A 26,323-nucleotide genomic window follows, 5' to 3' on the forward strand; every position below is an offset into this window, starting at 1 on the left:
GATTGCTGTAACACCCTTCAGCGTTACAGTGTTGGTGAGGTGTAAAGTGCATGTATTCAGGCACTGGCTGGAAGCCAAGATGCCAGAAAGTCTGACCGATACTTCCCTTGGGCTTGTGGCAACCACTTCCCTTGAACCTTTGTGATCTCTTTGACCTACGTTTCCAACTGCTCTCTGTAGTTAATGCCTGCTCTTTAATTTTGTTTAACCAATTTTCTGTCAGGCCTGATTTCTGTCGCTGTGGGTCAATTTAGAATGTCCAGTTTTGGACACATGATCACACTGGTCTCACCATCAAAGGTAGATTTTTAATTATTCATAACTGATCTTATTTCATCGGTGCATGGTCTTCCGGGTTTTCCTCATTAATCTAGGCTCTCACATTTAGTTTCTTCAGCACAGAAATGGCCTTTCTTGTCATTATCCATTATTGATGAATCAAAGAGTCTCTAAAGTGAGAAAACAGACCATTCGGCCCATCTATTCCACACCAAACTTTTGAAGATCATCCCACCCAGACCTACCCTTTCCCTGTAACCCTGCGGTTCTCATGGCTAATTAACTTAGCCAAAATATCCTTGGACACTGGGCAATTTAGCGTGGCCAATCCACCTAACTTGCACATCTTTGGACTGTGGGAGGAAACTCGAGCACCCAGAGGAAACTCGCACAGCCACAGGGAGAAAGTGTACACTCTACACTGACAACAAGGTGTAGAGTTGGATGAACACAGCAGGCCAAGCAGCATCAGAGGAGCAGGAAAGTTTGGCGTTTTGGGTCGAGACCCTTCTTCAGAAATGGGGGATGAGAAGGGGATTCTGAAATAAATAGTGAGAGAGGGGGAGGTGGTAGATGACGGATAAAGGAGAACATAGGTGGAGAGGAGACAGACGGGTCAAAAAGGTCGGGTTGGAACCAGTAAATGTGAATGTAGATGGGGAGTTAGGGAGGCGATAGGTCAGTCCAGGGAGGATGGACATATCAAGGAGGTGGGATGAGGTTAGTGGTAGGAGATGGGGGTGGGGCTTGAGGTGGGAGGAATGGTTAGGGAGGCAGGGACAAGCTGGGCTGGTTGTGTGGTGCAGTGGGGGGAGGGGACGAACTGGGCTGGTTTTGGGATGCAGTGGGGGAAGGGGAGATTTTGAAGCTTGTGAAGTCCACATTGATACCATTGGGCTGCAGGGTTCCCAAGCAAAATATGAGATGCTGTTCCTGCAACCTTTGGGTGGCACCGCGGGAGGCCCATGATGCACATGTTGTCTGAGGACTGGGAGGGGGATTTGAAATGGTTTGCAACTGGGAGGTGTAGTTGTTTGTTGCAAAACGAGTGTAGGTGTTCCACAAAGCAGTCCCCAAGCTTCTGCTTGGTTTCCCCCATGTAGAGGAGACCACAAGGGGAACAACAGATTCAGTATACCACATTAGCAAATGTGCAGGTGAACATCCCCACCTACATTCACCTTTACTGGCTCCAACAGTCTCCCCCCAGCCCCCCGGCCCCAGCCTGTCTGTCTTCTCTTCATCTATCTTCTATCCACCTCCCCATCTCTCCCTGTTTATTTCAGAATCCTCTTCCCATTTCTCATTTCTGAAGAAGGGTCTCGACCTTTCTTGCTCCTAAGATGCTGCTTGGCCTGCTGTGTTCATCCAGCTCCACACCTTGTTATCTCAGATTCTCCAGCATCGGCAGTTCCTACTATCACTCTATACAGATAATTGCCTGAGGGTGATATTGAGCCTGGGTCTCTGGAGCTGTGAGGCAGCAGTGCTAACCACTGAGCCACCATTATCACTTCAGCTGATGTTTCATCAGTCATGTGATACCAGTGGACAAAATCTTTAGCCAATAAGCAATCTTTGCTGGTTGATCCCCATCATTTTTCAAGAGGAAAGTTCATATTCTTGCTTCACTCAACCTACAAATCCACAATTATTGTATTTTGATGTGTATGAGGAGGTTAGTGAGTGATCTGGTTGCCCAGTTGAACCTCCGAGCGAGAGACTTGCACAATTTTAATAATCGGGATGAATTAAGTGGAGTGTAAATCCCAGATTGCTCTTGCTTAGAAGATCCAGTCTGCTATTGGAAAGCACACAATTTACCTGTGTTGCCTTTTCTTTTGTGAAGGATGTTCAACCATATTCCATTGAGGCCACTTGTGAGCTTTCCCCTGAAATCAGCAGGGGTTTGAAGTCCGACTTAGTGAGAAATTCCAGCCCACCGGAGATGAATAGCTCTTGCATTTAACAGCATGACCGACGAGGCCAGGGAGATGGAACTGCCAGGAGACATCCCGCTGGAAAGGGGAGAGTGTGTGGGTTGCAGGTGGGGTTAGGAGGAATGAGGTGGTTGTGGGAATTATCAGAATCAAGGAGAGAGGGCAAAAGCTCTTATGTGGCCTCTCTATTGTTGATGTCCAATTGTTTGATCAATGTACTTTTGATTGAGGGGCACACAAATTTGACAAACAACCCACGCAGTTCCCACTGTGGCACATATTGCTTGGGGACAGGCCCATTTTCAGCCAGGGTACGATAGGAGCTGGTGGGATGAGCTCCCCAAGCAATCATTATTTGATCACTTAGAAAGGCCTCCATTGGTCATGTGTTGTGAAAGGGGCTTCCTCATTCACAACTTCAATCTGGTGGAAGCAAAGAGGGGCCCGAGTTCAGGCATTCAACCACTCCACCGAAGAAAATGCCCTTCCCACATCCAGCTCTTCACCAGTGAGTTCTGCCCAAAGGTAGAGCCAGTTAAACACACTTTCTGTCTAGTACCAACACAGTGTGGAGCTGGAGGAACACAGCAGGCCAGGCACCATCAGGGGAGAAGGAAGTTAATGTCAACTTTCCTATTCCGCTGATTCTGCCTGGCCTGCTGTGTTCCTCCAGCTGCACACTGTGTTTGTCCCTGGTTTCAGCATCTGCAGTTCTTGTTATTTCTGTCTAATGCGTTTGGCCAAGTCAACTAACATACTGAATGCCATTATCCCAACACAGTCCAACCCTTGTGAAATCTAATAGTTTCACCAGTATCTCCATTCTAGTGCACACTTCAGACTCTTGAAACTTGAACTATCAACAAATCCATTATTCCTGATTTACTTTGTATTTTATAGAAACATAACAGGCTTTGGCAATTGTCTTTCATTTAACTTCTTCACGAATAGAGTTTCAAAACTACAGGTATAACGAAAGTAAGGTCTTCTAGTTGTTGAATTTAAGATTTGCAATTCTATCTGTAAAAATCATGACACAGCCACCTTATACCAGTAGGTAATATAAAGCTGACAAAACATATCTCATCGTTATCAAATAAAGGTGACCAATGTCACATACAAATCGATAATAATCAAATTTTAACTAGCTCTTTTGATACATGTTCCTTTTAAGCACTTTTGCTTGAAACATCGAAAGAACTTTTATCGATTTAGTTTAACCCATTCCAGAATCAAAACTCAATTCTAAGGAAGGGTCACCAGGCCCGAAACGTTAACTGTGTTTTCTCCATCACAGATGCTGCCAGACCTGCTGAGCTTTTCCAGCAACTTTGTTTTTGCTCCTGATTTACAGCATCCGCAGTTCTTTGGGTTGTTATAAAACTCACGTAGTTTGTATTGACAATACAACATTTCCTTATAAAATCAATGCAACACTGATGCAGGCAAAATTAATGACTCAAGTAATTTTGACTAGTTATCCATTCTCTGATGATATTCAATCAATGGGAAGACATGGGGCAATATGGTGGCTCAGTGGTTAGCATTACTGCCTCACAGTAGCAGTGATTTGGCTTCAAGTCTACCCTTGGGTGACAATCTGTGTGGGGTTTGCATGTTCTCCCCAAGTCTGCATGCATTTCCTCCCACAACCCAAAGATGTGCAAGTTAGGCAGATTGGCCATGCTCATTTGCCCATCGTGTTCAGGGATGTGCAGGCTAGGTGGATTGGCCATGGGAAATGCTGGGTCACATTTAGAGGATAGGGGGAAAGGGGATTGGTCTGGGCAGGGTGCCTTTCAGAGAAAAACAGATTTTATATTTCTGGTTGATGTTCTTTCATCGATATGATGAACAGTTTTTGGTCAGTTGCCCTAATACCGCCTTAAGTGGCTTGGTGTCACATTTTGTTTGGTAAGTCTCATGTGAAATGCCTTGGCCCTTTTTATTAAATTTCATAAAAAGCACTACATAAATACAAGCTCGAGTTATTGTATTGAGTGCAGCAGATTTAAGAGTGACATCATCTATTTATCTAGCTTTATTCAGCACTCAACTGTAAGCAATGTAAACTTTACCAATTTATTTTACACTCAATATGTAATACCATGTCCCAATTTGCCTGATGTAATATTTTATTAATTTACTAGTATGTCTTTGTTTACGGCAAAGCAGAAATTGCTGTGTTTAATGATTGCAACATCCCTTTTCTTGGCCTTGCTTAGTTAGAAAGCAGCCAGGATTTCTTCAGTAACAAAAACAGAAATTGCTGGAAAAACTCAACACGCTTGGCAGCATCTGTGGAGGGAAAGCAGAATTAACATTTTGGGTCCAGTTCCGAACATACAATTCTGAAGACGGGACACTGGACACAAAACATTAACTCTGCTTTCTCTGCACAGGTGCTGCCAGACCTTTTGAGTTTTTCCCAGTAATTTCGGTTGTTTCTAGTTTCCAGCATCTGCAGTTCTATGTTTTTGTTTTGTTTAGGATATCTCCCGTGTGGAAAAAAAAGCAAAAATTCCAGCTTTATAACAAGACAACTTCTGATTGCATTATACATAGTTCACAAAGGAAATATTCCCATATTTCCGGATAGCAGGCAAAAAAATCTGTATTTTCTTCGGCCAAGTTTTGCTGTTCTGAAAAACGATCAATGGACCCAAAACGTTAACTTTGCTGTCTCTTTCACAGATCCTACCAGACCTAGTGAGTTCTTCCAGCAATTCCTATTTTTGTAACTTTTACTGCAGACGTATCTGAAAATTTCAAATCGTGAAAAAAGTTTTAAAATGCTTTACAGGAATGTGAAGGGTGTATACATTGAATTGACTTCAGGATCTAATGACCATTGATATTGACACAGGCTGGTCAGTTACAATATATAATCCACTGCCAGAGAGTAGGATAAATGGCTTGTGCTTTACCTTTGCACTGAAAGCTTGTGATTTCAACTAAACCTGTTGGACTATCACCTGGTGTCATCTGGCGTCTGACTTTGTTTGGCCCAGCCCTCCACATCATTTGTATTTTGCATATTGGCGACATCCTTATTTCTTCCGGTATGCTTATCCTGTTATATTTTCCCTTACCTATGTATTTTTTAATTTATTCACAGGATGAGGATGTTGCTGGAAAGACAGCATTTATTGCCCATCCCTAATTGCCCAGACAACAGTTAAGAGTCCTCCCACACTGCTGTGGGTCTGGAGTCACATGCAGGCCAGAGCAGGTAAGAATGGCAGCTTCCTTCCCAAAAGGACATTAATGAACCTGATGGGTTTTTCTGTGAATTTACAATAGATTCATAATCCTCATTAGATTCTTAATTCCAGATTATTTTTCTCCACCCCCACCCCAAATTCAAATTCCACCATGGCAGAATATGACCTAGGTCTCTGGACTAACAGTCCGGCTATATTACCTCTATGGTTTAGAAGGGGTGCAAGCTAGGAAGTTGTTTCCGTCAGGCGGGGAGACTAGGACCCATGAGCACAGCCTTAAAATTAGAGGGGGTAAATTTAAAACTGAAATGAGATGTCATTTCTTCAGCCAAAGAGTGGCGGGCTTGTGGAATTCATTGCCGCAGAGTACAGTGGAGGCCGGGACGTTGGATGCCTTCAAGGCAGAGATTGACAAATTCTTGATCTCAGAAGGAATCAAGGACTATGGGGAGAGTGCAGGGAAGTGGTGTTGAAATGCCCATCAGCCATGATTTAAATGGTGGAGTGGACTTGATGGGCCTAATGGCCTTACGTTAACTCCTATGTCTTATGGTCTTATGGACCATCACCTCCCCCATGTAACTCTCATGGTTGCTAGTTACTCTTTTATTGACACTATTGTACATAAAACTGTTCTCTGCCACTGTATCTCTCCAGTACAGGCCACTTTATCCTTTTTTTTTCACAGTCTCGCGCACCTGACTACCAAAGTCAGTGTTCCATCACACTACGTTCCAGCACCTGGACCCAGTAAAATTGAAGGAAAGGCTGCAATAAATCCAAGTCTGGATGGTGTCTGGTTTGCAAGGAACTTGCATATGGGAGTGTTCCCATGCATCCACTGTCCTTATCCCTCTAGGTGTTGGGTGCTACAAGTTTGGAAGATGCCTTTGAAGGTGTTTTGGTAAATTGTTGCAGAGCACATTGTAGATGATACACTTTGCTGCCACCATGTGTCAGTGCTGAAGGAAGTGAATGTTGATATGATGAATGTGGTGCCAATCAAGTGGGCTGCTTTGTCCTGGATGGTGACAAGCTTCTTGAGTGTTAATGGAGCTGCATTCATCCAGGCAAGTGGGGAGTATTCCATCACACTCCTGATTTATGCCTTGTAAGTGATGGGCTGGCACTGGGGAGACATTTGGTACAGGATTCCGAGCCTCTCATATTCTCATAGCTACAATATTTTTACGCATGGTTCAGTTTAGTTTCTGGTCAATGTTCACCCCCAGAAAGCTGATAGTGGGGTTATCTGTATGACAATATCATTGATTATCAGGGTGTGATGGTTAGATTCCCTCATTTTGGAGGCTGACATTGTGTGACTTGGCTGTTACTTGCCACTTCTCAGCCCTATGCCTTTGTTTGTCCAAGCCTTGCTGCGTATGGACAGGGACTGCTTCAGAATCTGAAGTGTCATGAAAGGACCTGAACATTATACAATTATCAGTCAACATCCCCAGTTCTGACCTTAAGATCAATGGCAGGTCTTTTGATGAAGTAGCTGATGATGGTTGGGCAGTTTAAATGTGTACATAAGATGCCAGTTCCCAGGCTACTACCATTCATTATGCATTATATCCGTTCTGAGGAAGGTTCACCAGACCTGAAACATTAACTCTGATTTTTCTTCACAGATGCTGCCAGACCTGCTGAGCTTTCCCAGTAACTTCTGCTTTTGTTCATGCATTATCTTGCCTTGTTTGTCCTGCCCAAGTGCAACACTTTATCTGGACTGAATTCCGTTTGCCATTCATTAACCAATCCAACTGGCCCTTCTATATCCTTCTTTCATCAAAGGCTATCCTCCTCAATATATACAGCCCTAACAATTTTTGTATTGACTGCAAACAATGATCATTGTGAGATGCCACTGGACACAGGCTTCTAGGCAGAAAAGCACCCCTTGATTGTCACCATCTATCGGCATCTCTACATCGTGCAAATCAGCCAATTGTGGATTCAATTTGCCAACTCTCCTTGATCCCATGGGGTCTTACCTTTGCTAACAGTCTCATATAGCAGAACTTTATCGAAAGCCTTGCTGAGGTGTGGGTAGACTATATCGATTTGTATTGCCCTCATCTACACAACTGTTCATCTCTTCGAAAGATTCAATCAAGTTGGTCAGACATGAGCTGCCCTTAACAAAACCATGCAGACTGTGTCCGATTAATCCCTACATCTCTGAATACAGTATAATTCTGTCCCTCAGAATTTCTCCCAATAGTTTCCCCACCACTGCGATAGACTGACTAGCCTGTAGTATTCTGGGTTTATCCCTTGCTACCTTCTTGATTAACAGTACCACACTGTCTGTCCGCCAGCACTCAGAAACTTCTCCTCTGGCCGGAGGGGAATTGAAAATGATTACCAATGCCCCTGCTATTTCAGCCTATATGTCAGTCAATTGTATGGGATACCTTTCATCTGGCCCTAGATTTTTATCTACTTTTAGGCCTACCAGACCACTCAGAGCCTCTTCTATGTCTCTACTAATTTCTTCAATTATGTAATAGTCCTTACCCCCAATTTCTAATCCCATACCATTCCTCTGACTAGTGAACACCAAACATTTGGAGCTTACCTAGGTCTTCTTCCTCCAAACACAATTTATCACTGTGGTCCTTAATGGGCCGCACTTTTTCCCTAGTTAGTGTTTTGCTCTAAATGTGTTGGTAAAATAATTACTTTATGTATTTCAGCTTTCCCTTCATTATTTGGTGTCTAAAGCACAATTTCTGGCCATTACTCCCATTACTGCTGCTTGTTTCTGAACCATTATTACAATGACCCTTTCAAACTGAACATATGTATCAAGTTTAATAGTAATCCTGTTTATTCCACTCAGTCACTGAGTGTAATGCAATCTCTATGTCATTTATAAAATCAGTGCAAATACCTTTTGGTAAAAAAAAACACAACAGTATTCAAATCACATTGAAGTTAAAATGGGTTACTCTTATAATGTTGATCCTCATACAGCTGAGTTCAATATATTTTTGAAATCATTTGTTGGATGTGGTTATCACTGGCTGAGTCAGCATGTAGTTCCTGAGAAGTTGGGAAAGTTTTATTCTTCTTGAAAGGCTGTGGTCCTTGTGTTGTGGCTACACCCATGATACCATTATGAAAGGTGTACCAGAACTCTGGCCCGGTGACACTGAAGGAATGGTGAATATAGTCCCAAGTCGGAAGAGTGATTGCCTTGGTAATTTGAAGGTCATGGTGCTCCCATGAGTCTACTGACCTTCTTCTGAGTGGTAAAGACCATGGATTTGGAAGGTGCTGTCTAAGAAGTTAATTAGCTTGGAAGGGAATGGGCCACAGAGTAGAGCTAGGCTCAGTCAGCGAAAGAAGCTATGCTCGACAGTCCAATGGACAAAGAAGAGATGGGAGGTGTAGAAAGCTAATTTGTATCCATTTTAATTCAAGGAGCTTGGCTTGTAAAGTGGATGAGCTTAGAACATTGATCATCATGTGGGAATATGACATTACTACAATCATTGAGACATGTTTGAAGGAAAGATGGAACTGGCAGCTCAACATTTCTGGATGTAGACATGTCAGGCATGATTGTTGGGGGTGGGGAGAGTGTAAGAGAGATGGGGGCACTGCGTTATCGATAAAGGAAATCATCAATGCATTCATGAGAGATATGTCCAAGAAGCGTCTTCAAATGACAACGTATGGTTAGAGCTTAGAAATAAACATGAATGATTACTTTACAATCCTATAGGCCTCCCAAAAGTTAGAGAAAGACTGAGGAGCCAATACATAAGGAAAAACAGGTCAGCGGGTAACACAGTTACAGGAGTAGGAGATTTCAAATTTGCTAACACCATTAGAACAGGATCTGGCAAACATAGACTTGAAGTAGCTACTTGCAGTAAATTTACATTTAGAAAGTGGGAAGTTTTTAAAAGTAATATAGTGAGAATTCAGGAACAGTGTGTCCCTGTAAGAGTGAAGGACAAGGACAGCAAATCCAGGCAACCCCGGATGTCAAGGGACATTGTGAGTTTGATAAAGAAAAAGAATAAAGCATGAGTTAGATTTGGCCATTAAAAACAAAGGGAGGGATTTTGAAAGTAGAGAGTGGAGGGATTTGCTTAAAAATAATTAGAAGGGAAAAAAGGAGCCACAAAAAATCTTTGGCAGATAGAATCAAGGAAAGCCCAAGGCATTTTAGAAGAATACTAGAAGTCAGAATATTACCAGCAAAAGAATGCGGCATATTAGAGACAAAAAGAGCAACCTGTGTATGGAGCCTGAGGATGAGGGAGAAATCTTCAAAAATGTTTATCATCTGTATTCATAGAGGAGATAGCCATTGCAGCTGGGACTTCAGTTAGGATGGTGAGGCTCTAGAACACGTTAAGATTGAAAAGGAGGCATTAGATGTTTTAGCAGGCACAAAGGTACATAAATAACTAGAACATGAATAGATCTATCCCAGACTGCTACAGAAGATAAGGGAGGAACTTTCGGGGGCTCTGATAGAGATATTTAATACTTTGCTGGCCACAGATCAAGTGCCACGTGGGATAGTAAATGTGTTTCCTTTGTTCAAGAAGGGCAGCAGAGATAGACCAGGTAATTACAGACCAGATAGTCTGACGTAAGGAAATTATTAGAAAAAACTCTGAAGGCCAGGATTAATCAATACTTGGAAAGGCAGAGATTAATCAGTGACAGCATGGATTTGTTGGAGGCAGATCCTGTTTGACTAATTTGATTGAGATTTTTGAAAACGTGACTAGATATGTGGTGAGGGTAGTACAGTTGAAGTGGTTTACATGGACTTCAGTTTGGCCTTTGATAAGGCTGGACCACAAGTTAGGAACCTATAGGATCCAAGGCGAGTTCGCAAACTGGATCCAAAATTGGTTAACAAATGGGAGGCAAAGTGATGTGTCACAGGAATCAGTCCTGGGACATTTGCTGTCTGTTATGTACATTAAGGATTTGATTGTGAATGTAGAAGGTACTAGTAGTAGGTTTGCAGATGACATGAAAATTGATGGTGTTGTTGAAAGTGAGAAGGATGGTCTCAGGCCACAGTTTGATATTGATTAGCTGGTAAATTGGGCAGAGCAATGTCAGATAGAATTTAATCCTGATCGGTGTGAGATGATGCATTTTGGAAGGTCAGTTAAGGGAAGGATGTACACAATGAATGGTAGGTCCTTAGGGAGTGCTAAAGAATGAGGGGACCTTGGTGTACAAGACTATTAATTCCGAAGGTGTCAGCACAGGAAGGTAGGGATATGAAGAAGGCTTTTTTAAAAAATTAATTCACAGGATGAAGCCGACACTGACTAGACCAGCATTTATTGCTCATCCCTAATTGCCCGGGGAGCAGTTAAGAGTCAATCATGTTGCTGTGGGTCTGGAGTCACATGTAGGCCAGACCAGGTATGGATAGCAGTTTCTTTCCCTAAAGGACATTAGTGAACCAGATGGGTTATTTTCAACAATCAATAATGGTTTCATGGTCATCATTGAACTCTTAATTCCAGATGTTTACTTCGTTCAAGTTCCACCATGTGCTGTGGCAGGATTCAAACCTGGGTTCCCAGAACATTACCTAGGTCAAGTGGTAAATACCTCTGGGCCATCGCTACATGGGATGCCTGCCTGCATTAGCTGGGGCATCGAGTATAGGAGCAAGGAAGCTCTATTACAATAATAAAGAAACATAGGTTAGGTGACAGATGGAATACTATGTACACTTCTGCTCGCCACACTACGGGTAGGGTGTGATTTCATTAGAGAGGGTGCAGAGGCAGCTCACTGGGATTTCCCCTGAACTGAAAAGCCTCGGTTACAATGAGAGACTGGATAGACTCGGTTTGCTTTCCTTGGAGCAGAAGAGGCTGCGGGGAGATCTGATTGTGAAAATCTTTTCCCCCCGGCAGACGAGTCTAAGGCCAGAGGGCATAAATTTAAGTGAGGCTTAAGTAGTTAGGGGGAAATCTGAAATTTTTTTTCACTCAGCGCATGGTCAAAATATGGAACGTTCTACCTCAGGCAGGTAATCTTGCAACACTAAGAAGCATCTGCATAAGGACTAAAAGTGCCATGGCACAGTAGGTTATGGGTCAAGCACAGGCAAATGGCATTACTGCAGGTTGGTGTTTGTTGGTTGGCATAGACATGATGGGCCGTAGGACCTGTTTCTACACTGCATCACTGTATGACACTAGGCCTTAGTGAGTTTCTGCAGTGCATCTTGTAGATGGCATATGCACTGCTGCTACTGATCGCTGATGGTGGATGGATTGGATGCTAAGTGTGATGGATGTAGTGCCAATCAAGTGGGCTGCTTTGTCCTGGATGCTGTCAAAAATCTTGAGTGTTGTTGGAGCTGCACTTATCCAGGCAAGCGGGGAGCATTCCATTCTCTCTTGGGCCTTGTAGATGCTGGGTGGACAGGGTGTGGGGAGTCAAGAGATGAGTTACGTGCAACAGAATTCTGAGCCTCTGACCTGCTTTTGTAGCCACAATATTAATGATACTGACACAGTTCAGTTTCTGGTCAAGGGTAACCACCAGATTTTTATGGATTGTTGAGAATCAGAGCAGAGCCCCTTAACATATTTTAAGAAGGTAGCCTCGACTCTAGCATTTTCTTGTTTTAAATCCAAATATAGAGCACTGTGTTCCAGATGTAATACGACTGGTCAAACAATTTGACATTATGCACAACACAATTTATTCAAACTAAAATACAACGAAAAAGAAAGAACTTAGAATAACTTCACTCTATTGTGAAGTGGAACAGAATTATAGACACAACAATTAATACCAATTAACTATTCCAATGTAGCAACATTCTATGAGCATATCATTTACAAAATTCAGAAAATAGATTTTGTCTCACAGGTAACTCGAGAAGGAAAAACATCAAGAGAAAATTCAGACAGAATAGCAGTCAGGAGACATTTGCTGCAACTTCCAACACTGTTGAGACCCCAACAGCAACTGCTTAAAGGTAAAGACCAAAGAAAGCAAGAGACTCTGTGAGAGTTGGCCACACCCAGTCAGGCTGCGCCTATTGCTCCAAAATCAAAACAAAAGCCCAAGGTCTCACAAGCTATTAATGTTACCACAGACTGCTCTCCACCTCTTGTTTAATCACTCTCTTAAAACAAACCAGGACAAAATGTGCCCCTTAAAGCCATAGCATCATCATGAGAAACCAATAAGATGTCAAAAACAATGTCAATGAGGAAGTTGAAAAACATTAAATATTTTTGATTTTTATATATCACCTGGAAGAGAAAATAAACACTGGAGAAGAACATTTTGTTGCAGAACAATTTCACATTTGTTCATTAACAATTTAAACATGTGCCACAGAAAACCCATTCCTCAGTATATGCACAGGACATCCAAATTAATCCTGTGCTTTACTTACTCTGTGTAATATTTTGAATGTATTAACCAGCTAAACTTGTGATCTTCCCCTTCCTTGATCACTGAAAGAACACCTGCCCTTTAAGTTCTTTGAGTGTTTTACTCCATTCAACTGGATCATGGCTAGTCTGCATTTTAATTACATCTTGTTTTGGTTCCAGAATCCTTAATGCCCTACCAAAAAATGTGGCAAGTTCAGCTTCAAAATTTTCAGTTGAGAATTGCTGTTCATTTCATGGAGAACTGTGGAAGTTTTAGCATGATGAAGAAACAATCAAATTGTTGGCATTTGAAAAATAAAACACCAAGCAAAATGAGTTAAATAAAACAGGTAACTGAAGCCTCAAGAAATTGGGACAGATGTTGCTACAGTTGAATGTTTCTCACTGTGTCTCGTTCATATGATTTGTTCATTTACACTTCAGTTCGAAATTAGTTTCTCACAAAACTACTGCAACTGTGAGCTGCTCGTGCCTTGGTTAGGGCTAAGGGAGGGATCTTGGTGAATTAATATCTCCTTAACAAATGAGATTAAGGATTCAAAAATAAACAAAGGAACAGGGAAAGTGAGTTAGTGTGGGTTAATATAATGTCAAATCAGACATAGAAAGATAAATTAAAATAAGGGGGGAAATGGCGTTTAAGGGAGAGAAAACGAGATAGAGAGGAAAAGTAAGAAATTAAAACTCAACAATTTTTATCATCACCTAAAATTTTTGCAAATTCAACAGGGTGATGGAAACCACAGTGCACTTATGTGCAGGATGAAATTTTTGCAAAGCTAACAGCAAATCCACATTAATCTATCAGCAACTTGTGACAATTTGCAATTTATCTCTTCTTTGCAACATATTGCTGCTGATTTGCATTCTAATCTTGTTCAGAGACTGTTTATTTTCACAGCAAAATCTGCCCACAATGTTTTCAACAACACTACAAGAGGGTGTCTGCTTCTTACAATTATTCTGGTCGCAACAACAATTACTATCTTTTTCACTGGTGTGATGTGACATTATTTATTAAAGTAATTTGCCTAATCTTTGAAATTGGTTTGCTGACAGGATATGCTATAATATGCAGCCTGGCGCAGGCACTCAGGATTTATGAATGCAATAACAAAAAGATCATTGATTTTCCACAATTGAAATAAACATTATAAAATGGTTGGAGCAGTGTAACAGAAAGTAGGCTGTGTCCTGTGTTGAGAGTGGGAGTTAAAATCAAATTTTATGTTCTCGGCAGTGCTTTTAACATAAATCTTTTCTGGGGTTGAATTGGTTTAGGCTTTGTTTATTTTTACAATTGAGATTTAATGAAGGTTTTAGAAATAAGGAGATAACACAGTGTGGATCTGGAGAAACACAGCAGGCCAGGCGACATCAGAGGAGCAGGAAAGTTGAAGTTTCGGGTCGGGACCCTTCTTCACACCCGAAATGTCGACTTTCCTGCTCCTCTGATGCTGCCTGGCCTGCTGTTTCCTCCAGCTCCACACTGTGTTATCTCAGACTCCATCATCTGCTGTTCTGACTATCCCTTTGGAAATAAGGAGTGCCATTTGATATTCAATGTTAATAGTAAAGAAACAAACAGGTCATCGCTCTTGACATTCTCTCCTGAATGCAGATTAAATCTTAAAATAGAACACAATAAATTAATGAATTAATCTGTTGTGCAGAGGAAATAGAGGTTAGAAATAGAAGCAAGAGTTGGCAGTGTTCAAGGATGTCTAATTCAATGGAAGGAGTACGATAAGTAAAACAAATAAGTTTTGGATACAAATAGATATATGTCACAGTGTAAGGTCACAGCTATTTAAGAACATTGGCTGGAAGAGGCATTGTAACTTTTTAAAAATTCACATGTGGGATGTGTGCAACGTTGGCAGCACCAATATTTATTGCCTGTCCCTTGAGAAAGTGGTGGTGAGCTGCCTTCTCGAACTGCTGCAGCCCATGAGCTGTAGATAGATCCACAATGCCCTTAGGGAGACAGTTTCAGGATTTTGACCCTGAAGGGATGTGATGTATTTCCAAGTTAGCGTGGTGAGTGGCTTAGAGATGAACTTGTGGGTTGTGGTGGACCCATGTATCTGTTCCCCTTCTCCTTTTACTTGGTTGTGTTTGTGGGTTAGGAAGGTGCTGTCTAAGGATCTTTGGTGAATTTCTGCAATGCATCTTCTACATAGTACCCACTGTTGCTACTGAACATCAGCAGTGGAGGAAGTATTCAATGACAGCTTAGTGTTCCATACAAGATAGAAAAGGGGATGACATTTGAGAAAGGCTGACAATTTTGGATTGAGTAAACAATTGCAGCTGTGAGGAGGGATATAACACGGAACATAGAACAGTACAACACAGTACCGGCCCTTCGGCCCACGCTGTTGTGCCAAACTTTCACCTTAACCTAAGTTCTATCTAACCTCCATCCCTACCTTATACTATCATCCATGTGCCTATCTAATAGCTGCTTAAATATCCCCAATGAGGCCGACTCCTCTACCCTCCCTGGCAAAGCATTCCATGCCCCTACCACTCTCTGAGTAAAGAACCTTCTCTGACATCTCCCCTGTATCTACCTCCACTCACTTTAAAACTATGCCCCCTCATAATAGCTACCTAAACCCAAGGAAAAAGTCTCTGGCTGTCCACTCTATCTATACCTCTGATCATTTTGTACACTTCTATCAAGTCACCTATCATCCTTTGTCGTTCTAAAGAGATAAGCCCTAGCTCTCTTAACCTTTCCTTGTTAAGCCTTCCCTCCATTCCAGGCAACATACTGGTAAATCTCCTCAGCACCTTTTCCAACACTTCCACATCTGATGATGTGTTAAGGGAACCATCGAATTAAACCAAGTAGATTGAATCAAGGAACAAGAAGGGCATTCACAATATTGGGAGTCTGCAATAGATCATCACACTGTCAAAAGCATATTGAGGGCACATGTCTATAATTATGAGGGGAATTGCAGGGTAGTTAGAGAGCAGCTGCTCCCCCTAGTTGAAGGGTCAAGACACGTGGGGAATAATTTTAAAGTGAAAGGTAGGAGGGTTAGTGGGGATTTCAGGAAAGAGGTTTTCGCCCGGAATGTGGTGGGGATCTGGATTGCACTGCATCGGAGGGTGGTTTAGGCAGTATCCTCACAACATTTTAAAAAAGAACTTAGATAAGCATCTGAAATGCCATAACATTCAACGCTATGGGCCAGGTGTGGTGACTAGTGCAGGTAGCGAGGTATTTTTGTTAGTACAGGCTTGATGGGCAGAATGGCATATGTACTGTATGATTGAATCATTCAATGAGGAGCAAATATGTAGGTAACTCACTAAGATGCAACATTAACTGGGGCAGTATTAGAGTGAAATGAATGGAGTGATCATAATTGTTAGAGTGCATTCAGGGGAACTGTTTTGTCCAAAGTGTAGCATGTCTAACAAGAGAGGCTGAAGCTGGGCAGATGGAAAGAGTGAGAGAGCTTTTTTGATGAGAGTGATCATAATTCAGTTAGTTTTAACACAGTTATGAACAAAAACAAAGATAGAACAGGAGGTAACGTTCTAAATTGCGGTAAGGCCAATTTTATTAAGTTAAGGTGTGACTTAGCAAAAGTAGAATGGAAACAATTAGTTAAAAGTTAGTCAGTGCCAATCCATTGCTTGTTTAGAGGACCCTCCTGTTTTGTTGCTCTTTTGTACTTCATGTATTGATATAAAATCTTCAATGCTTCCTGATTTTCAAGCTTGGAATTTAAAACCTTGAGGTGGAAGGGAAGATCAGATGCAGGTGAATAGACATCAGAGTTTCGATGCTAGTGAATGACTGAGTAGCATCTGGTGGAAGGCCAAATTTGAGTGGGAGACAAAAAGGACTAATGTAATTTTAACACATTTTAATTTAAAATTTTCATCACTTTTAGCACTTCATGACTTAGTTGTCTAAGGAGAGGCGATGGCCTTGTGGTATTATCACTGGATTGTTAATCCAGAAACTCAGATAACCTTCTGGGGACCCAGATTTGAATCCTGCCATGGCAGATTCGCAAGTGACCCATCTGGCTCACTAGTGTCTTTTAGGGATGGAACCTGCCATCCTTACTTTGTCTGGTGTACATCTGACTCCAGACCCACAGCCGTGTGGTTGACTTTCGACTGCTGGATGGACAATAAATACTGGCCCAGCCAGCGATGCCCTCATCCCATAAACGAATAACGGGAGAAAAAGAAAGAATTATCACTGGACTATTAATCCTGCCAGCAAGGTAATGTTTTTGGAAGTGATAATGAGAACTGCAGATGCTGGAGAATCCAAGATAATAAAATGTGAGGCTGGATGAACACAGCAGGCCCAGCAGCATCCCAGGAGCACAATGTTTTTGGGATCTGTGTTTGAATACAGCTGTGGTAGGTGATGGAACCTGAATTCTATAAAAATCTGGAATTAGGAGGTTAATGTTGACCATGAAACCATAGTCAACTGGCATGAAAAGCCCACGTGGCTTGCTAATGTCCTTCAGGGAAGGAAACATGCCAACCTTACCCAGTCTGGCCTACATGTGTCTCCAGCAATGTGGTTAACTCTTAACTGCCCTCTGGGCAATATGAGATAGGTAATACATGCTGGCTTGACCAGCAATACCCTCATCCTGTGGACGAATGTTGAAAGATGTAATGCATCATGTTCTGGATGATGACTGCAATATGTGGTAACTGCACAAGGTGAATGTGTGATGAAAACAAGACACTGTTGGAGATCACAGCAGATCAGGCTGCACCCATGGAAGGAAAGCTTGTTCCCTCTTCATAGATGCTGCCTGGCCCATTGTGATTGCCAACATTTTTTGTTTTCAGTACAAATTCCAGCGTCTGCAGTAATTTTCTCCTGAATGTGTAATGACTGTTTCTTTTTCAATTCTGTAACGTAGTTAAGATTAACAACTTTCCAGGAAAGATGTCAGGCTGCCAAAGAATAATCTTTTGACCATTAAACTTTAATTTATTATAAGTTGGAACAACATCCTGAGATAAGAAAGGAAAGGTGCTGTTTGACTGCAGAAATGGGAAGGGCAGTGATGCAGTGAGGAGTCTACATGATGAGGTCACCAGCATGACTTCCAATCAAAATTAGCAACTTTAAGCAAATTTGTATACTTCTTATGTGAATTGGTTTGAAAGTATTCCTGAGAATGATGTCAGGATGTCATCAGGAAATCAGTTAATTAGATAGTTGGCAACTTTCATCCAGCAAAGAGCCATTACCCACAAACCTCAAATCCTAAAAAGAGTTAGACTTGTGCCAAGAAGTAAACAAGCATTTCATACATCATTTAGATATGTAGTATTTGCCTTTTTGAAAGTACATCTATGGATTGATCAATAATTTCCCTTTACTGCAGAAGGTAAATCTTTAAAATTGCAAACTGAGGAAAGGAAAGCATAGTCTATTTAGTAGAAACCTACTCTGTATTAATGCTATGATCACTGCAAGATCACTGGGATGGCTGAAGTTGGCTGGGATTTCTGAAGAAGGGTCCCGACCCGAAATGTCTGCTTTCCTGCTCCTCTGAATCTGCCTGGCCTGCTGTGTTCCTCAAGCTTCATACGGTGTTATCTCTGACTTTCAGCATCGGAAGTTCTTACTAACACACGGATGGCTTGAATAGTTAAAAGTTATGGTTAAGTTGCCTCATTGGGAGCAGAACTGAGGGTAAGGATCCACTTCTATGCTTATCCCTGAAATGGAATTGACTGAAGGTATAACAGGGAAATTGTTTTCTAATTCCAGCATCAATGTCACTCATCGATACACCTCGGTCTGTTTCATAATGCTGCCTGTTGCTGTTTGTCAATCATTTCTGTTGGAAGTCAGTAGTCTTTGGCTTTCATTTCAGCAGGGAACTGTGGAGGATTCAATGTAAACAGTGTAAATGGCTATATCAGAGATAATGGGAACTGCAGATGCTGGAGATTCCAAGATAATAAAATGTGAGGCTGGATGAACACAGCAGGCCAAGCAGCATCTCAGGAGCACAAAAGCTGACGTTTCGGGCCTCTGATGAAGGGTCTAGGCCCGAAACGTCAGCTTTTGTGCTCCTGAGATGCTGCTTGGCCTGCTGTGTTCATCCAGCCTCACATTTTATTAAATGGCTATATCCACACTTTCCACTAGTCTCACAAAGCATGGAAATCCTACCTCGAGTACTTTCTACAAAATATTGATCTGTAAAACAAGATAGTTGCTATGATTCTGATTTTGTTTTGGTCTATTAAACAATAGTAATGATGGCATGATTTCAGAACTGGATAATCCAACAGTTCTTCCTGAGATTAGATGAAATTTTAAAAAAAGCAATGGGACCAGCCTAATGTGGTTTTGCGAGCTGCTGTTTGTACAAGTAACTACTATACGCTTCCAAATACTTAGCAGACTTTGTGTAAAACTGCTAACATTCCTCTTCTGGTGTGAATGCATAGAATTGTTTTTCAATTCAATTCTGATTCTGTAACTGCACTTTGGAAGATAATTGGCATAATTTTGAGCTTTTAGCAATCAAGAAATTTCTCAGATATCTAGTAGGCTTGGAGACTGCTTTGCAGAACACCTACACTCGGTTCGCACTAAACAACTGCACCTCCCAGTCGTGAACCATTTCAACTCACCCTCCCTTCCTCAGATGACATGTCCATCATGGGCTTCCTGCAGTGCCATAATGATGCCACCCAAAGGTTGCAGGAACGGCAACTCATATTCCACTTGGGAACCCTGCAGTCCAATGGTATCAATGTGGACATCACAAGCTTCAAAATCTCCCCTCCCCCTACCACATTCCCAAACCAGCCCAGCTCGTTCCCGCCTCCCTAACCTGTCCTTCCTCCTACCTATCCCCTCCTCCCGCATCAAGCCCCACCCCTATCTCCGACCTACTAACCTCATCCTGGCCTCTTGACTTGTCCGTCCCCCCTGGACTGACCTATCCCCTCCCCACCTCCCCACCAACACTCACCTTTACTGGCTCCATCCATGCTTCTTTGACCAGTCTGTGTCTCCTCCATCTATCTTCTCCTCTATCCATATTCGATCTGGCTCACCCCTCCCTATTTATTTCAGAACCTCCTTCCCCTCCCCCATTTCTGAAGAAGGGTCTAGGCCTGATATGTCAACCTTCCTGCTCCTCTGATGCTGCTTGGCCTGCTGTGTTCATCCAGCTCTGCGCCTTGTTACCTCAGATCCTCCAGTATCTGCAGTTCCTACTGTCTCTGAAAAAAATTCTCATTACACTTGTTTCTCATTTTACATGTTAGACAAGGTTTAACTGAAGTGTAATACACCTCACATGACCTGAACCTGCTTGAGGGTTCTGAGACTAGTCCCTAAATAGTTGGGTCTTCTCTGGTTTCTTGTTGCATCATAAACCTCATTCAGGATTTTGCCTTTGAAAGGAACAGCAGAAATATGATTGCTCAAACCAATTGGGCATTTTGCATGATCTCCTGTCTCCAGGCTCCCAACCCTTATATTCCTGACAACATCTTCATTTGCCAATTGGAAAGTGAGTAATCTCTTTATTATTTGAATGGTTTATTGTGTTGTTCAAACAACTTTTTCCCATTGTTGAATATCTTTGTAGCTAATGAGTCATGTCTCACATTTTGAGTCAGTGTGGGTAATGCGGTGGCTCAGTGGTTAGCACGAGTGCCTCACAGCACCAGGCACCTGGATTCAATCCCAGCCTTGGGTGGCTGTCTATGTGGAGTTTGCATGTTCTCCCTGTGTCTGTGTAGGTTTCCTCCCACAGTCCAAAGATGTGTCAATTAGGTGTAAAGGCCATGCTATGTTGCCTGTAGTATCTTTGCATGTGCAGGCTAGGTGGATTGGCTGCAGGGATGGGGTGTGTGGGATGTTCTGTTTCCACAGTGTAGGGATTCTGTAAGTCAAGTATAAACAGTGCACCTTATTTCTTTTTTAAATTTTCCGTACTTGCATTAATGCAATCATTATTATTATTTCATACAGAGAAAGATTATTATAGTAACTATTCTACTTTGTAACCCAATATTTTATAGAAGGTTCTTGGGTAGGATTTTCACATTTTTAAAAGAAGTTGGTGGAAATAATTGAAATAACCATTTGCTCTTCTTCTAGTGAATCTTCTCAGCCCCAGCTGGTATTAGTTTTTCTTTTAAAAAGTGCCAATGATTTTTGCTTTTAATTAATTTTTTCCTTTAAGAATTAGCCAAAACAAACATCAGATTCGCAGATAGAGAAAAGATATACAGTATAATGTGTGTGGATGAACACATTTGCTGCAAGTGTGTACAAAATAGCAGGATTTCACATCTGTTTTATTATGTCACATGCTCAATCTGACAATATGCCTTTCAGAGACATGTTAATGATCTCATCACCTCATCATACAATGTGACCTGAAAGTCATGCAAAAAAAGCTGCTTTTTTTGAAATCTAACAATTTATTGTTAGCCAATATATTTATATGTGTGAAAAACTCAATGTTTGAGTTAGCCAACATAAATATTTATTGGATTCTTCAATACCATGATATCCACACCCAATTTATGTTATAGGAGATAATATTAGCAATGCTGCACCAGGTGAACAACTCTGTTGGAGGTAAAATCAAAATGCCAAGAGGAAAATCTCTTTATCTTCATGATTTTGCTGTTGCTTTAACTGTCCTGCCACCTCTTGCACTGTAATTTCACTGGATAATAGGAGGTCATTTCAGATTTGATAGGTTGTTCTCTGTTATTGGCTTTTTGATTCAAATGATCATTAGGGATGACCTAGCTCTCATCTCTTTCCACTCAATCCCACAGTCACGTGTCTCTTACATCATGCGTGCATGTAAATATACAAGAGATATATTGATATTGAGATCTCTGTACTTGAGCAGGTTGTAAATATGAGTAGAATTCTGCATTAGGCTTCAATTCTTCCAATAGATAGATAACAATTATGGTTCAGTGGATAAGTGATGCCCTAATATAGTGTTGAAGAAATGTTGGACTGTCAGAAATGCCATGCTTGGGATGGGAAATCTGAGGGCAATTGTAAAAAATCAAAAGATACTATTTCAAAGAAAAATAGAGGAGTCTTTCCCAGTGGCCTATCAAGTACTTATACCTCAACCAACAAGTTTGTGGAAGCTTTGATGTTCACAAATCGGCTCCCTCGTTATAAAGTATTTAGATCATTTTAAGACTGTGAAAGGTATGATCCAAATACAAATTCTTCCTAGTCTGTCGTTGCATGTATGGTCCAATGCAACTGGCTTTGATTCTGATCAGAATCTGTCCCTTGCTTGATTTTTGTGCCAAATAAAATGATGGCAAAATCTTGGCAACTGCAGTGAATTAAAATTCAGCCAAAAATGAAGAGATACGTGTCTCCTCTCCTAAGGCTCTTTAAAGAAACTGATATCAATTTGTTAAACATGAGAGTCAGCTACTCAAGTCTCAGTAATTATTTATTTATTTATTCAAGGCATGTAGGCATCCCTGGGTGGTCCAGCATCTTTTGCCCATACGATAGTTAAGAGCCAACTTTATTGCTGCAGGTTGAAATCCCATTTAGACCATTAGGGGAGATAAAGATAAACTATTTCCACTGTTTGAAGGTTCTAGAACCAAGAGAAATCAAAATTAGGGCCAAGCAATTCAGGAGAGATATCAGAAAGCACTTCTACACATAAAGACCAGTGGAGGTTTGGAACTCCCTTCCTCAAATGGTAGTCAAATTCAATTGTTAAATTTAAATCTAGCATTGACAATTATTTTTATCAGCAATGGTATCACGGGATTTGGGCCCAAAGCAGGCATATGGTGTTAGGTCATATATCTTACTGTGATCATACTGTATGTGGAGTAGGCTTGAAGAGCTGAATGGTCTACTCTTGCTCCTACAATATATTGGGTCTGCTTTGCTGTTCAATCATGGCTGATTTGTTTCTTAACTTCATTCGCCTGCCTTCTCTCTGTAATCCTTGATCCCCTTACTATCTGTATCTGTCTTAAATACACTCAATGACCCAGCCTCCACAGCCCTCTGCAGCAATGAGCTCCACTGATGCACCACCCTCTGGCTGAAGAAATTCTTCCTCAACTCCGATCTAAAGGGCCATCAATTCACTCTGAGGCTGTGCTTCTGGCTCCTAGTCTTTTCTACTAGAGGAAATATCTCCACAGCCACTCTGTCTGGGCCTCTCAGTATTCTGTAGCTTTCAATGAGGCCCCTCCTCATCTTCCCAAACTCCATCAATTGCGGACCTGAAGTCCTCAACCGCTCCTCATAAGACAAACTCTAATCCCTAGGATCATTCTTGTGAACCTTCTCTGAACCCTCTCTGAGGCCAGCACATCCTTCCTTAGATACGGTGCCAGAAACTGCTCACAATATTCCAGATGTGACCTGACTCCCCAGAGGCTTTTACAACTTCAACAGTACATCTCTGTTCATTTACTCTAATCCACTCAAAATGAATTCAAAAGTTGCACTTACCTTACTAATTGCAGTCTGAAACTGCATGTTAGCCTAAAGAAAATCCTGAACCAGGACTTCCAAGTCCCTTTGTGCTTCAGATTTCTGAAGCCTTTCTCCACTCAGAAAATAGTTGACGCCTTTATTCTTCCCAATAAAGTGCACGACCTCACACTTTCCCACATTGTACCCCAGCTGTCACTTCTTTGCCCACTTTTGTAACCTGTCCAAATCGTTCTGCAGCCTGTCTGCTTTCTCAACACTACCTGTCCCTTGGCCTATCTTTGTGGCATTTGAAAACTTAGCAACAATGCTCTTAGTTCCTTTGTCCAGATCTTAATGTATAACATGAATATGCGTGGTACCAACACTAACCCCTGTGGAACTCGGCTGGTTACTGGCTGCCATCTTGACAAAGACTCCTTTGTTCGCACTGTCTGCCTTGTGCTAGTCAGCCAATCCTCTATCCATGCTAGCAACTTGCCCCTAACACTATGGTCTCTTGCCTTATGTAGTAGCCTCCTGTTTGGCACGTTGTCGAAGGTTTTCTGGAAGTCCCAATAGATCAAGTCCACTGGCTCTCCTTTGTTCAACTTTCTCATTATCTCCTAAAGGAATTCGGACAGATTTGTCTGGCATAACCTCCCCTTGATGAAGCTGTGCTGACTCAGCCCTATTTTCTCATGCGCTTCCAAGTACTCCGCAATCTCATCCTTTATAATGGCCTCCTAAAATCTTATCAATGGGTCAGGCTAACCGGTCTCCTGTCTTCTTCTTCCACTCCTTTCTAAAAACGAATATTATGTTAGCCATTTCCAATCCTCTGGAACCGATCCTGACTCCAGTGATTTCTGAAAGGGTGCCACCAATCTCCACAATCTTCTCAGCTTCACAACTCTGGGGTGTAGTCCATCCCATCTGGGTGATTTATCCACCTTCAGACCTTTCAATTTCTCCAGCACCCTTTCCTTAGAGTTGGCCACTACACTCGCTTCTGCCTCCTGACTCCCTTGAAGTTCTGGCATGCTGCTGATGTCTTCCACCATGAAAATTCATGCAAAGTACCTGTTCAGCTCCTCTGCAATTTCTTTGTTCCCCACTACTACTTCTCCACACTCATTCCCAGCAGTCCAATGTCACTCTTAGTTCTCCCCTTCCTTTTCTCTATCTTTAAAATGTTCGTGAAATTGTTTTTCGTATTACTAGCTAGCGTTCCCTCATATTCCACCTGCTCTCCCCTTATTGCTTTTTGTTAATCCTCTGCTGTTTTTTAAAGCCTTCCAAATCTTCTGGTTTTCCACTAATCTTCAGCCCATTATCTGCTTTTCTTTTGCTTTTATGCTGTCCCTAACTTCACTCATTAGCCATAGTTGCCTCGTCTTCCCCTTATTATGTTTCTTCTTCCTGGGGTCAATTTTTGCTATTTCTCCTGAATTACCCCCAGAAACTCCTTCTGTTGTTGCTCCACCATTTTCTCTGTTAAGCTCCCCTACCAATCAACTCTGGCTAGCTCCTCCTCATGTCTTTGTAGTTACCTTTACTCAATCGTAATACCATTACACCTGATTCAATCTTCTCCCACTCAAACTATAGTGTTAATTCTATGATATTGTGGCCATTGGCCCCTTGGGGTTCCTTCACCTTAAGCTCCCGAATCAAGTCTGCCTTATTACACCCACCATATCCACAATTTCCTGTTCCTTACTGGGAAAGCCACAAGCTATTCCAAATATAAAGTCACCTTGTAGACATTCCATGAATTCCTTTGCTTAGGATCTACCATCAACTTGATTTTCTCAGTCACCCTGCATATCATAGAATCTGTGTGGAAAGAGGCTATTCGGTCCCTTGAACGCGCACTAACCTTCCCAGCCGGAACAACTGACCCAGACCCAGCCCATTAACTTATCCTTGTATTTGCCATTGTTAATCTACCTAACTTGCACATCTTTGGACTCGGGGGTGGGGGGGGGAAACAGAACACCTGGAGGTTACCCACCCAGAAACAGCGAGAATATGCAAACTCCACTCAGACAGTCACCAGAGGTTTGAATCGAACCTGGGTTCCTGCTGCTATAAAGGAGCAATGTCCTAACCATTGTACCACTGTACCACCTAACATCAAAGTCCTCCCATGATTATTGTGATGCCTTTTTCTTACATGTCTTTTCTATATTCTGATTTATTTTCTGCCCCACAACCTTAATACTGCTAGTGGGCTTGTCCATAACTCCTGCATGGTATTTGTCCCATTGTGGTTTCTCAACTCAACCAGGTAAGTACAGAAGTTTCCCTTCCCCTAAAGAGAATTAGTGAACCAGATGGCTACTTCCCTAACAAATCATTTCATGGTCACCCTCATACTCATAATTCCAGATTTTGAATCAACTTCAAATTCCACCATCCCAGGTCCCCAGAGCAATAGTCGGTCTCTCTGGATTAATAGTCTAGAAATGATATCAATCCGCCATCACCTCCCCTTCAAATTGGTGCTTAAACAAAGAAACTGACCTAGCATTATTACCATCACCCCTCATATTGCTCAGTGTGAAAATTAATTGAAAAGCATACATTTACAAAAGCAGCATACCAGGACAGAACAAACAGTGCATCTTCTTTTTATTCTCCAGGCTTCTTTTAAAATTTCATAAAGGTTTGTGCCAGGAATAACTGAGGATTTTTCCTCTAATGTTGTTATTTCTTTAAGGCATCAATTGCCTTTCTAACTTTGCTTGCAGGCTTGTCGTATTTTCCTTTTGAGGTGACCTTGGGCAAGGTCAGAAAGTTGAAGCATATGGTAAAGTTCTAACTGTGAAGTTGCAAATTACAACCTGTGCCTGGAACTTACCTCTACTGTCGCAGCTGTACACCCAAACCCCTCCTGAGACCTCCCAAACATGAAGGCAGTATCCTGGGGTGAGCTAACATAGCTTTCCAACTCATTCATCTGGTATCATTGTTGGC

The sequence above is a fragment of the Stegostoma tigrinum genome, chromosome 14, assembly GCF_030684315.1.
Source record: "Stegostoma tigrinum isolate sSteTig4 chromosome 14, sSteTig4.hap1, whole genome shotgun sequence".
Classification (NCBI taxonomy): Eukaryota; Metazoa; Chordata; class Chondrichthyes; order Orectolobiformes; family Stegostomatidae; genus Stegostoma; species Stegostoma tigrinum.